This window comes from Canis lupus, chromosome 31 (genome assembly GCF_003254725.2).
Source record: "Canis lupus dingo isolate Sandy chromosome 31, ASM325472v2, whole genome shotgun sequence".
In the NCBI taxonomy this organism is placed as follows: Eukaryota; Metazoa; Chordata; class Mammalia; order Carnivora; family Canidae; genus Canis; species Canis lupus.
The window spans coordinates 2702016-2714634 of record NC_064273.1 but is presented as its reverse complement, the minus strand read 5'-3'; the positions used below and the strand labels follow the sequence as shown (position 1 = coordinate 2714634).

At 33.6% G+C, this 12619-nt stretch overlaps 1 protein-coding gene across 3 annotated transcripts in view; it reads left to right on the top strand.

Moving 5' to 3' along the window:
- The window catches only part of CADM2 (cell adhesion molecule 2), a 1069595-nt gene that overhangs the window by 576585 nt on the left and 480391 nt on the right, over window positions 1–12619 (top strand). The window lies entirely within an intron of this gene.

Sequence of the window (12619 nt, the reverse complement as noted above, 5' to 3'; positions counted from 1 at the left end):
AGTAGTAATAATGATGTTGATGAATAATATGTAGAATGAATTTTCTTTTCAAAATTTCTTTCAAAATATCATACCAAGATAGTTAGTAGGATGATGGTTTTATCTTACCAGGCAATTTATTAAGTATACAATGAGTTAATTTATAATTCAGCAGACATAAATTTATGGTTCTGATAATCCCATCAGTTTTCCACAGTAACATTTTCTAGAATATCTGCTATGTAAATGTGTACTTGTCAATTATATCCTTGCATCTGTTTGTTAACAGTGACTTAAGTTTTTATAACCAAAGCTTAAGTGTCTGCTTCTTCTACTTTTCAGTTTGGAGAAGTGTTGATTGAAAAGCTATCCCAATATTTAGTATGTATGAGGTCCCATGCAGGGTACAGATGGCATCTTAACCCCATCCATATGTTTAAAGCGTCTCCTTCATTTGGAAGTCTTACAGGCACCAAAACAATCATGGAGAGAAGTGGTCTTTAAATTTTAATTTTATCAAAATAAACTAGATCTCTTGTGTATAAAACCTTTGCCAGAAATGGATTTTCTTCAACAGACAGCAAGCCAAAACCATTTGTAAAGGCCAAAGAAAAGACTGCTAAATATGCATTTGATTATATGAGAGTTAGATTAAATTATCTTTGTTTGGGCCATGATATTTTTGTTTATGCATACACTTTCTCAAGTATTTTTAAATACCTTTCAAATAGCAAGAGTCTCTTTTCTAAAGTCTTTTGAATTTTACTCTGGATTTCTTTATCTGTTATGTCATATGTTACAAATTATATATTCATGAACCTATCTGGTATAAATAAATACCAAATATAAGCACATATATGCATCAACGTTTTATCTAAATCATAGTTGGTAACATTCTTACTCTTAACATAAATTATTTTTTTTAGATTTTTATTTTGTGTTTAAAAAAGGCAGCTACTTTGATAAACATAAGATCCTGTACATTTTTTTATTCAAGTTCCTAATGGCAATGGCCTATCTTCCTAGGTTTCTTCCCATTTTATCAGAATGTAGTCTGTGTTTTATGGTAACATGGCCTATTAATGTCTTATTAAGCTCCTAAATTAATCTATATTAACAAATTCATAAGTCACAGCTTGTTTCCATCAGACAGGTTTAGTGAGGAAATATTTACTATATTTACTATATATTTCATTATATATTGACTATATATTTCATTTACTATATTTTACTATATTTACATTTACTATATGTGTTTTTAGCAGTTTTCTTAATAGAAGTTCAAGTTAAGCATTGAGAACAAACATATATTTTTTAATAAAATTATTTATATTACCTAGGCCATGATTCTGCAGCAACAATTCAAGCTGCACTTATGTTATGTCTAAAAACAAACCAAGATTTGCTAGAAAGTAGGTAGAGGGAAACTCCATTCAGTGATGGCAATTGTTTTAATGAGATTATTAATTTAAACTAAAAGTTTAAGGAACGAAGAAATTATCAGATTAGTGTTTCTCACCTGAGAGAAAGTTTGCTCCAGGCACCTCCTTATAAGCCTCCCTAAAGAAATTAACATAAACATGTCTATGTTGACAGCTAACGTGTCTTGGAAATGAGAAGCAGTTCTTTGAATCATAGTTCCAGTTTGGAGACTTAACCTCTCTGCTAGTTCTGAAATGCATAAAAGTGATTGTTTATGGATTAAGGATATGTAGAAGAGAGCTTATAGAAAAAAAATTCCTGGGAATATCTTCACTCTTTGCATGAAACATTCCTACATGCCTGCAGCTGCTGTCAAATGAACCATGAGGGGATTACACTTTTATCAACAGCCTGATTCTGCACCAGCAGCAGGTGCCCTGGCTCAATGACTAGCAAGGCCACTGATGCCACAGAACCTGAGTTTCTGGCATTAGTTGCTTTGTGTTAATACTGTTATTGATGGTGGTTCAAGCAAGATACAAGTTGCCAAGGATGGAGCTGAAGTACTAAATGTTGCTTTAAAAACATACAGGGAAGAAAGAATGAATTAAAAAAAAAAAAAAAAAAGACCCAGATTCAAGCGGTTAGCTAATTTCTTATGCTGTGACTGCCAAATACCAAAGTGCCGCTATGGGAGCTGTTGCCACTCGAGAGGCAGACACACCTGGTGGAGGAAATTGGAAGGACTGAAGAGTCAGTGCTGAAATTGAAAGTAAAGAGTGCCAATTCAAAGGCTGCATTGTGCAGGTACAGGATGTTTTCCTTCCTGTTCTCCACAAGGCATTTCTTTTACTCCCTCCTGTTTTGATCATAGACCAATGTTCTCAACTCTCAGTCACCAAACTGCTGTGGTTTGTTACTTATTTCTATTAGTTCTGAGTGGATAGTTATTCAGACAGGTTAGCCTATAAAAGAATTAAACTTTAAAATGTACAGAAAATAATATGGCGGTCATTCATGGACCCAGCCCCAACATCAAATGTAAACATTTTCCCATATTTTCTTATTTGCATATCTTACATATTCCCTATTTGATCTTCCATAGTAATAGGACCTTGACTTACGTAAAGTTGCTTAAAAGTTCAGCACAGGAGGAAGTCAAGTGTTTTTGAGTGCCTTCTATTTACCACCTCCTGTTAAAGGCAGTGAGGATACAGCCATGAACAAAACCATCTGTTCATCTGTTCCTTCATTCAAATAAAATATATTAACACCAGTCCTTTTCTTTTTTATGGACGGACATTGTGTTGAGTGCTAAGTGTTTAAAAGTAAACAATATGCAAGACATTTAGAGTTTAAAGACTCTACTCCAATTTACTAAATACCTTGCTTTTTACTTATATCAGGTATACAATTTTAGAGAAGTGGCATTTTTCACTGATCAAAAGCAGGAAGCAAAAAAGAATAACATCATTTTGAAAAGGGAGATAATAATCCAGAAAAATCTGAAAAAAATTTTTTGAAACATTCATCTCAGATTATAGGTGAAGAATAGAGGTCCAGTAAAGCTGAAGACATTTCCATAAATTTATGTCAACCTTGGTACGTGAAGCAGGGTAGTGTTCACTAAGCAAAAGTTAGGTTCTTTGCCTAAAAATACATAGGTTAGTAGGAACATGAAATAAAAAAACATCTGGACTTGAGTTTGACTAGTAGTCTTATGAGCCATTTCATGACTGTTAACTGTAAAATTACTACTTAGCATCAGAAGACATGGGTAGCCCGGGTGGCCCAGTGGTTTAGCGCCACCTTCAGTCCAGGGTGTGATCCTGGAGACCCAGGATTGAGTCCCCTGTCAGGCTCCCTGCATGGAGCCTGTTTCTCCCTCTGCCTGTGTCTCTGCCTCTCTCTCTCTCATGAATAAATAAATAAAATCTTAAAAAAAAAAAAAAAAAAGAATCGAAGACATGCATGACGTGTTTAGCATAATTCCTAACACATAGCAGAATCTTAACGGTTGCTAGTTCCATTTTTATTAATTTCCTAGGAAAAATACACTTTTCTCCACATTTATAGCTTGATCTAAGATATAGACACACTCATCTTGTCCTTCTATTTATTTTTTTTTCCTGTGATTAAAGGAGGAAGAGATGTATGAGATAGCCAATAAAATATTTTACTGTATTTTGCTTCTGTGATACTATACCCCTTGCCCAAATCCGTTCGCCTTCCCCATTTTAGAGACTTGTCCACGTGTGTCTATGCCAGTATCCATGTTATTCTTCATCACAAAGCTATCCAGTGTTCAGAAGCATCTAACTTGTGACTTAATAACATTTATTGCAGAAAGTCATTGTACAGGAAAGGCAATAATGTCCTTATATTGTCTAATCAGTTTTCTTGAAATATAAACACAGCACCATACCATAACATTTGGTTTCTATCATCTTGCTCAATTTATAAATTGAAACGGATGCTCCCGTACGTATCACGTGGGAAAATAAGATTCTATTTATTAGAAAATTATTAGGCGAAGCGACTGTGCCAGAATGTAAAAGTCACCTAGAAAATGAACTTGATAAATTATTAAAAATGGGAAATTCTGTTGGGGTTAAGAGGACAATGTCACATAAAATTCATTCAAACAGTATCAAATTTGGCAGAGTACCTGCAGTAAAATCTGCTTATGGTGGTATTGATTTTCAGGAGTTGAATAAGTAGATTAAAGTGGAAATTTGATGTTGAGTCAAATACCACCATTTTATAACTTTTATGACTTAGAAGATAATTCCACATGTTGCAAGGATGGGAGATTTTTGCAGGGGGGAAAAAGATTATTTAGTTGCAGCATGAGACCAAAATTGAACTAATCAATTGATATTATTAAATTATAAAGAGACAAAAATAATACAAATAAAAGAGACACTGGAGTATCCTAAGGATGTAAGCTATGCATTCCATATATATTTATTTTCAAATAAATCTTTAGAATGAAGCCGTATCTTTAAAACCTACATCTAGTTGCAATTTAATAAAAAAAAATGTAAATACTTTAAAACAAGGCATGACAAATCTTAGTCGAGTAAAATTGCAGTAAGACTGATAGGACTGACTTTTTGCAATGTGAAACACACCGGATCTAGTAGAATGAAATAGAAGTGTATTCATAGTTTCAAGATAAGAAGAAAACCACTAGTTTTGTTTCCCCTTATTAGAACAAGTAAAGTTGTTTGAAAAAGAGTTGTATGGGTGGTGGGGTGGTTACTGGGAGGGAGCTGTATATAGATGAGTGCTATTTCAATTTTCTTGACATCTATGTACAAGCCAGCATGATCCCTTGTACAAAATCCCGGATCTATACAGGGCCACTAGAATTCACAAGTAGGTTCCAATGGCAATTTTCATTTTTCTGTGAAATTTTAAAAAGGGAGAACTCCAAGACTTTGAGTCAAGATCTTTGTTTACATATGGACCCACAGACACAGAGACAATGGAAAATAAAGCTAGTAGCTAAAATCTTCTACATAAATGGTTGATCCCAAAGGACTTTTATATGTGACAATTGCAGAGGCACCATATAAGCTGGGAAGGAAAGAGAATGGGACCTCCCTCATTACTATAAATATGATTTCTGTACCAACAAAACCTAGTTCTTAAAGCACAGGTGCCTTCTATTTATTCAAATCTTTAATATGACCCCAAAATACTTTAACAATACCCTTCCCTGAATTTCATTTAATTTTTTTTGTTTTTGTCTTTACAATTGGAGTGTAAATAATTTCAAGCCTCAATAAGTATTTTGTCCCTATTAACATTGCTGAGTGTTGTTCTAAAAACTTAGTTGTTCAAATCTATTAAGTGCACTTTGCATGTAAATAATTTAGAAAGCGTTGTGTATTCCCTTTCTTGATTACATTATATTTATTGTGGTTAATATACATAATATATATACATGTATATACATGTATATATATACATAGAATAATATTTACCATTTTAAGTGTAGAATTCTATGGCATTAAGTATGTTCACATTCTTATGCATTTTCTCTTGAAAGAGATTGGCTTTAATGGTAATAATTATAGAACAGAAATCTTAGAGATGAGATATGTCTATATGTCTCAAGGAGATGAGAAGTCCTATGGGAGAATGTATTCCATGAGCCATCATCAAAAGGGTGGAGTTAACTCAGATAATGAATGACTGATACTTTGCGGTCTTATCCCTTTATTAATATTTATAGAGTCTGTCGCTTGATTTTAGGTTTATAGAATCTTAATTCTACACTTTATGCAATGGTAGTAAGATATGTAATGAATTTATTCACAGGACATCAAATCGTGTATTTCTATGTGTGTTCACTAGAAATAATTTGAACAGACATCCTTGTATGTTTTTTCTGTAAGCCAGGAAAATACATCAATGAGTTCTTTAAAAAGATATAGATTTAAATACTTAGATATTATAAATTATAGAATGGGAGGAGCAAAATATGTAACAAGTATACTGGTGGACCAATTCATGATTAAAAAATGAAAACTACCTTAGGATGCTGAGAAATAACTCACCTAAGAAATAACTGTCTTCTAAATGTGGACTGGAATGGGAACTATATGTTGAATAGTTGTTATTCCACTGAAAAGTGCTGAGATATAAGATAAATATTCTATAGAGACACAAGATGTTTGTAGCTCAAAGTCTCAGATGTGTGTAAATCTAACATATGCCAATCAGGATACATCTGGCAATTTTAGGACGTGGACAAAAATTCACTAGCCATCATGAACAAAAGCAATTAGCTGGGTTATGGTGTTCTTAATCGCAGATGGTATCATGCCAATTTATTTATACCTCATGGAGTTTTTCTGTTTATGCTCATTGAATAGCATTGTTTATAATTGCTCATAGAGTTGTTTGGCTTTGTCACTTGTGTATATATCTGCCAACCTGTTTGTCTAGAAGAAAAAAATACTTTCAAATGTAATTTGAAGCACATTTTAAGCTACTTGCATTAACTATCTTTAAGAAGAGTTTCGAGTATTTGAAGAGACTGACATTTAGAGTGTATAATCTTTCATGTAAGAAGTTTCATCTTTGTCTCCTGAGGCTTCTGTTTACATATGAAGAAAACTGCAATGTGACATTTGCTAATAGTGTCTGCTGAAGGAATGCTACATCTTCAGGGTACCTTTTAGACTTAAAAATTATGGCGATTATTAATGAGATAAATGAAACCACTTTAAAACACAAAATTGCTTATTGTTTGAGTAAAATCATTATATTTGATATATGCCACTTTTTTATACCCCCCAATAATCTCAATTTAAAAAATGTTCATCTTGGGGGTGGGGCGAGGGGAGCCTGGGTGGCTCAGTGGTTTAGCGCCGCCTTCAGCCCAGGGCCTGATCCTGGAGACCTGGGATGAGTCCCACGTCGGCCTCCCTGCATGGAGCCTGCTTCTCCCTCTGCCTGCGTCTCTCTGTCTCTCGCTCTCTCTGTGTGTCTTTCATGAATAAATAAATAAATAAAAATCTTTAAATTTTTTTTAAAAAATGCTCATCTCTTTTTGTGATCGTATCTCTACTCTCCCTAAACAACAACAAAAATTCAGATTTCAAACGACTACTTATTAGATGTGTAAACTTGGAGAAAACAGTGTCTACTCAGCTCTAAGATAGGGATAATAAAACATTCCTATCTTTTGAAAATCCGGTGAGAGTATACACTAGAAAAATTTCAGTTGAGGATTACATGAAATTAAATATTATTTACAGTTTTAAGAATAAATGTACATTTAAAGAATTTCAAAACCCATCCATATTTAAATTCTTTTTTACGTAACATTTATTTATTTATTTATTTATTTATTTATTTATTTAGGTTTAAGGACTCCAAGTTGTCTATGCATAAGTAGTTGAATGACCACTAAAATAGGGTTTAAAAGGAAATAGGTTTAGCAAGGAATGGCTGTAGCAAGCCATCTCTCTCCAAATCTCTCTTGAATTGTATAATGACATTTGAATGCTAGTAAGACTTCAATGCTTTTAGGAAAAAATTGCTTAATACTTCATTTTGTTAACTAATCAAAATTATTATTTGAAAATTTTTCCAAAACTTAATTTTGCAAATGGCTAACAATTGCATAAATATACATAGCAAAAAAATTTGTTGTATGTGTTTCCAAGGATTTTTTTAAAGAGCTTCTACATAAAATCCCATCAAAAATTGTCAGTAATAAGGGTACAAAATAAGAAATGATGCATTTTATTTATGTCTCAAAGGTGATTGATGAATTATCAGACTTAAAACTTGAGAACCAATTTATGAACCTATCAAATTCCCTTGACATATATTTTAAGTTATGAAAAACTTTCTCTACTTTTTTCCCTCACTCCAAAAATAATCTGTCCACTCAATATATATACATGGTTTCACCCTGACAGGGTCTTCTCTTTTAAGTCTCATTTAAAGTCTCAAGCAACCAAAAGGCAAGTGAAAAATGAATCATTTAATGAAGTAAAATATAAGTAACTAGAAATGTATTTTTAAAAATCAACTATATAAATTGAATTTTACCTCTGATCATTGCTTTTCCTTGTGAAAGTTAACTTGAGTTTGAACATTTATTTCCTGCATTTTGAGTTGAGTGTATATAAACTTACCACCCTTATTTAGATTCATGTGTAATATTAATGCCTAAATAATACATTTCTTTCTAGAAAAAACTGGAAACTGGCTAATGGGCAAATATCTATCTTATATCTTATATCTATCTATCTCATAATATCTTATGGAGATATGCTACTTTAAATTATGACTTAGGTGTGTGTGTGTATGTGTGTAGTAACTGGGGAATAGATGGACTCATTATAAAACTATTTCTGGAAATGTTCTAATACTTACGTAGAGAAGCAATCTACAGGAAGTCATACTCAAACAGTCACAGCTTCAAACAAATAAAATGTACGGTGTCTGTCTTGACCCAAGACAGTGCTCAGAAAAAGTACTCTCTGCTAGTGGAGATTCAGCATGCATGCTAGACTTGAGACTTTCAACTATAATCAGGCCGTAGGACAAATTGGGTAGGAAAGCATCTTACCTTAATGACTCACATTTTAGAACTTCAGCTCAGTATCATAGAATCTGAATGTGTTAAATTTTTGCTTTCAGTTTAGTTGAGGTAAGGATTCTAAACTTCCAGCTCTTGCAAGAAATCTATGCAGTCCCATTTGATAACCAGGTTAGTTGGAATTTGAAAATGACAAGGATGCTCTTGCTGTATGCTGACCATTGTTTTCATGTTGGCCTTTCTATTAAAACAGGCAAAATTAACCACTGTCCTCAGTTTCAGGGGCATGTATGGTTTTCATAAACAACTTTATTCTATGTAATGAACAACTATGACTTTTTAATTGACTGTTTTCTTTGAATTGACTCCTAGGAATCAAAATATATTTTTATTTTTAGAGGGTTAAATGTATACCCTTGGCAATCAGGTAGTCCTCAGTTTGCATCCCAGGTATGTCACATTCTTCCTTTGACCCTCAATTTCTTTCATGTATAAAGAAGATAATGACTATCTCACAGGGTAGTATTGGTGACTAAATTGGCTGACACATAAAGCACAAAAAATAGTGCTTGGTACTTAGAAAGGTTAAACATGGGATGCCTGGGTCTCTCAGTGGTTGAGTGTCTGCCTTTGGCTCAGGGTGTGACCCTGGAGTCCCAGGATCGAGTCCCACATCAGGCTTCCTGCATGGAGCCTGTTTCTCCCTTTTCCTATCTCTGCCTCTCTCTCTCTCTGTGTCTCTCATGAATGAATGAATGAATGAATGAATAAATAAATAAAGTCTTTTTTTAAAAAAAGGGGTTAAACATATTGTGCGTAAGCTTCCTCAGGCTTGATTGTATACATTATGAATTATGCCCCCTATAGGTGAGCACAATGCAACATGTGAGCAATATACTTTTACTTATTTTTCCTTTTAACACATTTTTCTTACTTTCTAAAAGTATGTTTAAAATTAGTATATTGCATGTATTTTGAGCCAAATGTAAATAATTTTTAGTAGAACACAGATAATAAACAAATTAAAATTTAGATTTATTTTTCCTCCACAACTAGATTATATACTATACAACCTTCATAGAGAAAAATACACTCCCTGATTTTGCTTAATTTCTTTTCTCTCCTTCCTGATGGCTAAAGTGCAAATGTTTGTTGGTATGTATTATTTTAGAGAAGAGAGGAAAGGCTGTAGGCAGAAACTGTGTCCTTATAGTTCACTGGAAATGATAGAAAGCACAGAAAAAGACCACAATTCACATTGTTTAATAATACAAGAGTGGTGTAAGAAAGAAACTTCACACAGATAAACGTTTGAAGTATAGACTGCAGGGTAAAGGTAAGGAAAGAAATCAGAACATGTAAAGAGTGATGAGGATAAAAAATGTCTGAAGGCCATATCCTACATGTCCTTCTTTGTAATTTTGAGGAGTTTGTACTTCTTTCTTCAAAAAGTCTGAAATCATTTTTTTGTCTTAATCAAATTTTTCTTTCTGAGATATTTATATATTCATGTGAAATTTTAACATATAGCAAATAATGTTTAAACATCCAAGGATCCCAGAACTAGAAAACAAATAATAAAATTATAATATCTTGCAAAACCAGATTCCAAGATCACAATTATTGGTATGATTCTATCAGAAGGATCCCTGGTGTTGCCTCACCTTGCCTCTACTACTATTCCTGATCCCCCACTATCACTAATAAATGTTACTTAAATGGAATCATAAATCGGGGCAGCTGGGTTCCTTAGCCAGTTAAGTGCCCGACTCCTGATGTCATGATCTCAGGGTGGTGAGATAGAGTCCAATGATGGGCTTTGAGATCAGCAGGGAGTCTGCTTGAGATTCTCTCCTTTTCCTTCTGTTCCTCCCCCTGCTCATGTTCCCTCTCTCTCTCTCTCTCTCTCCCTCTAAAATAAATAAATAAATCTTAAAAAAAATAAATGGAGGGGCCCCTGGGTGGCTCAGTGGTTGAGTGTCTGCTTCTGGCTCAGGTCATGATCCTGGGGTCCTAGGATGGAGTGCTGCATTGGGCTCCCTGCAGGGAGTCTGCGTCTCCCTCTTCCTGTCTCTGCCTCTCTCTCTCTCATGAATAAATAAATAAAATATTTTAAAAATTAAAAAAAATAGAATCATAAATAATATTATATGAACTTTTTGCAATTGTTTGGATTCTTTTCGTTCAACCTAATTCCCTTGGATCTATACAAGTTGTATGTATCGATAGTTTGTTCTTTTTGGGCACTGACTCATATTCAATTGTAAGAATATAATATAGTGGGGGTGCCTGCAGGGCTCAGTTGGTTCAGCATCTGACTTTGCTCATGTCATGATCTTGGGGTCCTGGGATTGAGGCCTGCATCTGGCTCCATGCTCAGCAGGAAGTCTGGCTCTCCCCCCACCCTCTCCCTCGGTCCCTCCGGCCATCACTCATACTTGCTCTCTCTCTCTAATGAATAAATAAAATCTTTACCAAAAAAAAAAGAATATAATATATGTATTTAATCATTCAGCCATTGCATGTTTCTGGGTTGTTTCTAGTTTTTGGCTATTATGGATAAAATTGTTATGAACATTTGCATACAGGATTTTGTGAGAATATGTTTTTGTTTCTCTGGAATGAATGCCCAGCAGTGCAATTGATGATTCATGTCATAGATGCATATTTAGCTTTATAAGAAACTAATTGTTTTACAAAGTGGCTGAACCATTTAGATTTTCACCTACAATATCTGAGTTATCCAGTCTCTCCAAATCCTTGTCAAGATTTTGTGTTGTTGATTTTTTTAAATTTTAGTCATTCTGGTAGGTGTGTCATGCCACTATAGTTTTTTAAAAGTGGATGATTTGGTCCCATCAGTGTTTTAGAAGAAGAAGCTTTCTGATGGCAACTATGTGGAAGATGGAAGGAAATGGGAGAAACTTGAGTCAATGATGTTACTTAGAAATGTATTGCAGTGATTTATGTTGGAGAGAAAGACTTGATCCATGACTTGGCAATGAGGGTTAAGAGGGATTTCTGAGAGAATCTTACAGTCTTGCAAAGATGTTATTCAATATTTCTAGACAATTCTAGTTTGACAAATTAAAGTGAGTTGATTAAGTCTAATTCAAAGGACATTTCCTTTAATCTCCAGTGACAAAGTGACCCTGCTATATGGGAACACAGTTTGTTATACATAACTGATATTCAGAGAACAATTATGTAACATAAATGTTTGGTGATTATCCTTTAAGTTAGATTGCTTTTATGAGTGTTGTTTGAAGATTTGACAGATTAATTTGAAAATTCAGAATAGTTATTTTAAAAAGATAACTCCTGATATATCTTTCAGTCTACATATTTATTTGACAATCTGCTTATGTACTATCTTTCAAATATCTGACAGATCATTTCTATTGACTTTGAAGAAACTTTTGTAGTCACAACAGAAGCCTAAATAAACATGAGTTTATAGTTAATGCACATGAAGATGGAGGCTACCAGAGAGGGTACCCAGTATTATAATGGAAATAGTTTACAAAACCTAAGTAATAAGTTTTTGAAAGCCTAATATATAAAAATTAATGTGAAGAATCAAAAAGAAATAAAATTATTCTTTAAGGAGCTGAACTAATAGATTTCGACAATGTAAATTATGAGATATATTTAGCTTCAGTCTTGTAGACACATGGAGTACTCTTAATGTCTATATTGTATTATTAAAGTTCCCTAAGTGCTGATATAAATTTTTTCTGAGGCATATGATATATTTTTGTGAGGTAAAAAATAGATAGCACTTAAAAAAAACTGATTTTCAGACTTAGAGTATCAAAAAGTACATAACCTAACAAAGTGATTGGATATAGCTTACATTATTAGAGATGGTTGTCATTATCTAAGGGAAAATATAGAATTCTGAGTTCTTCCATTACAGATAGAATCTATTGCCACAAATCTGGAAATTAATAAAACTTGTTTTGGAATGCCGGGACACCTGCACCCCGATGTTTCTAGCAGCAATGTCCACAATAGCCAAACTGTGGAAGGAGCCTCGGTGTCCAACGAAAGATGAATGGATAAAGAAGATGTGGTTTATGTATACAATGGAATCTTACTCAGCCATTAGAAACGACAAATACCCACCATTTGCTTCGATGTGGATGG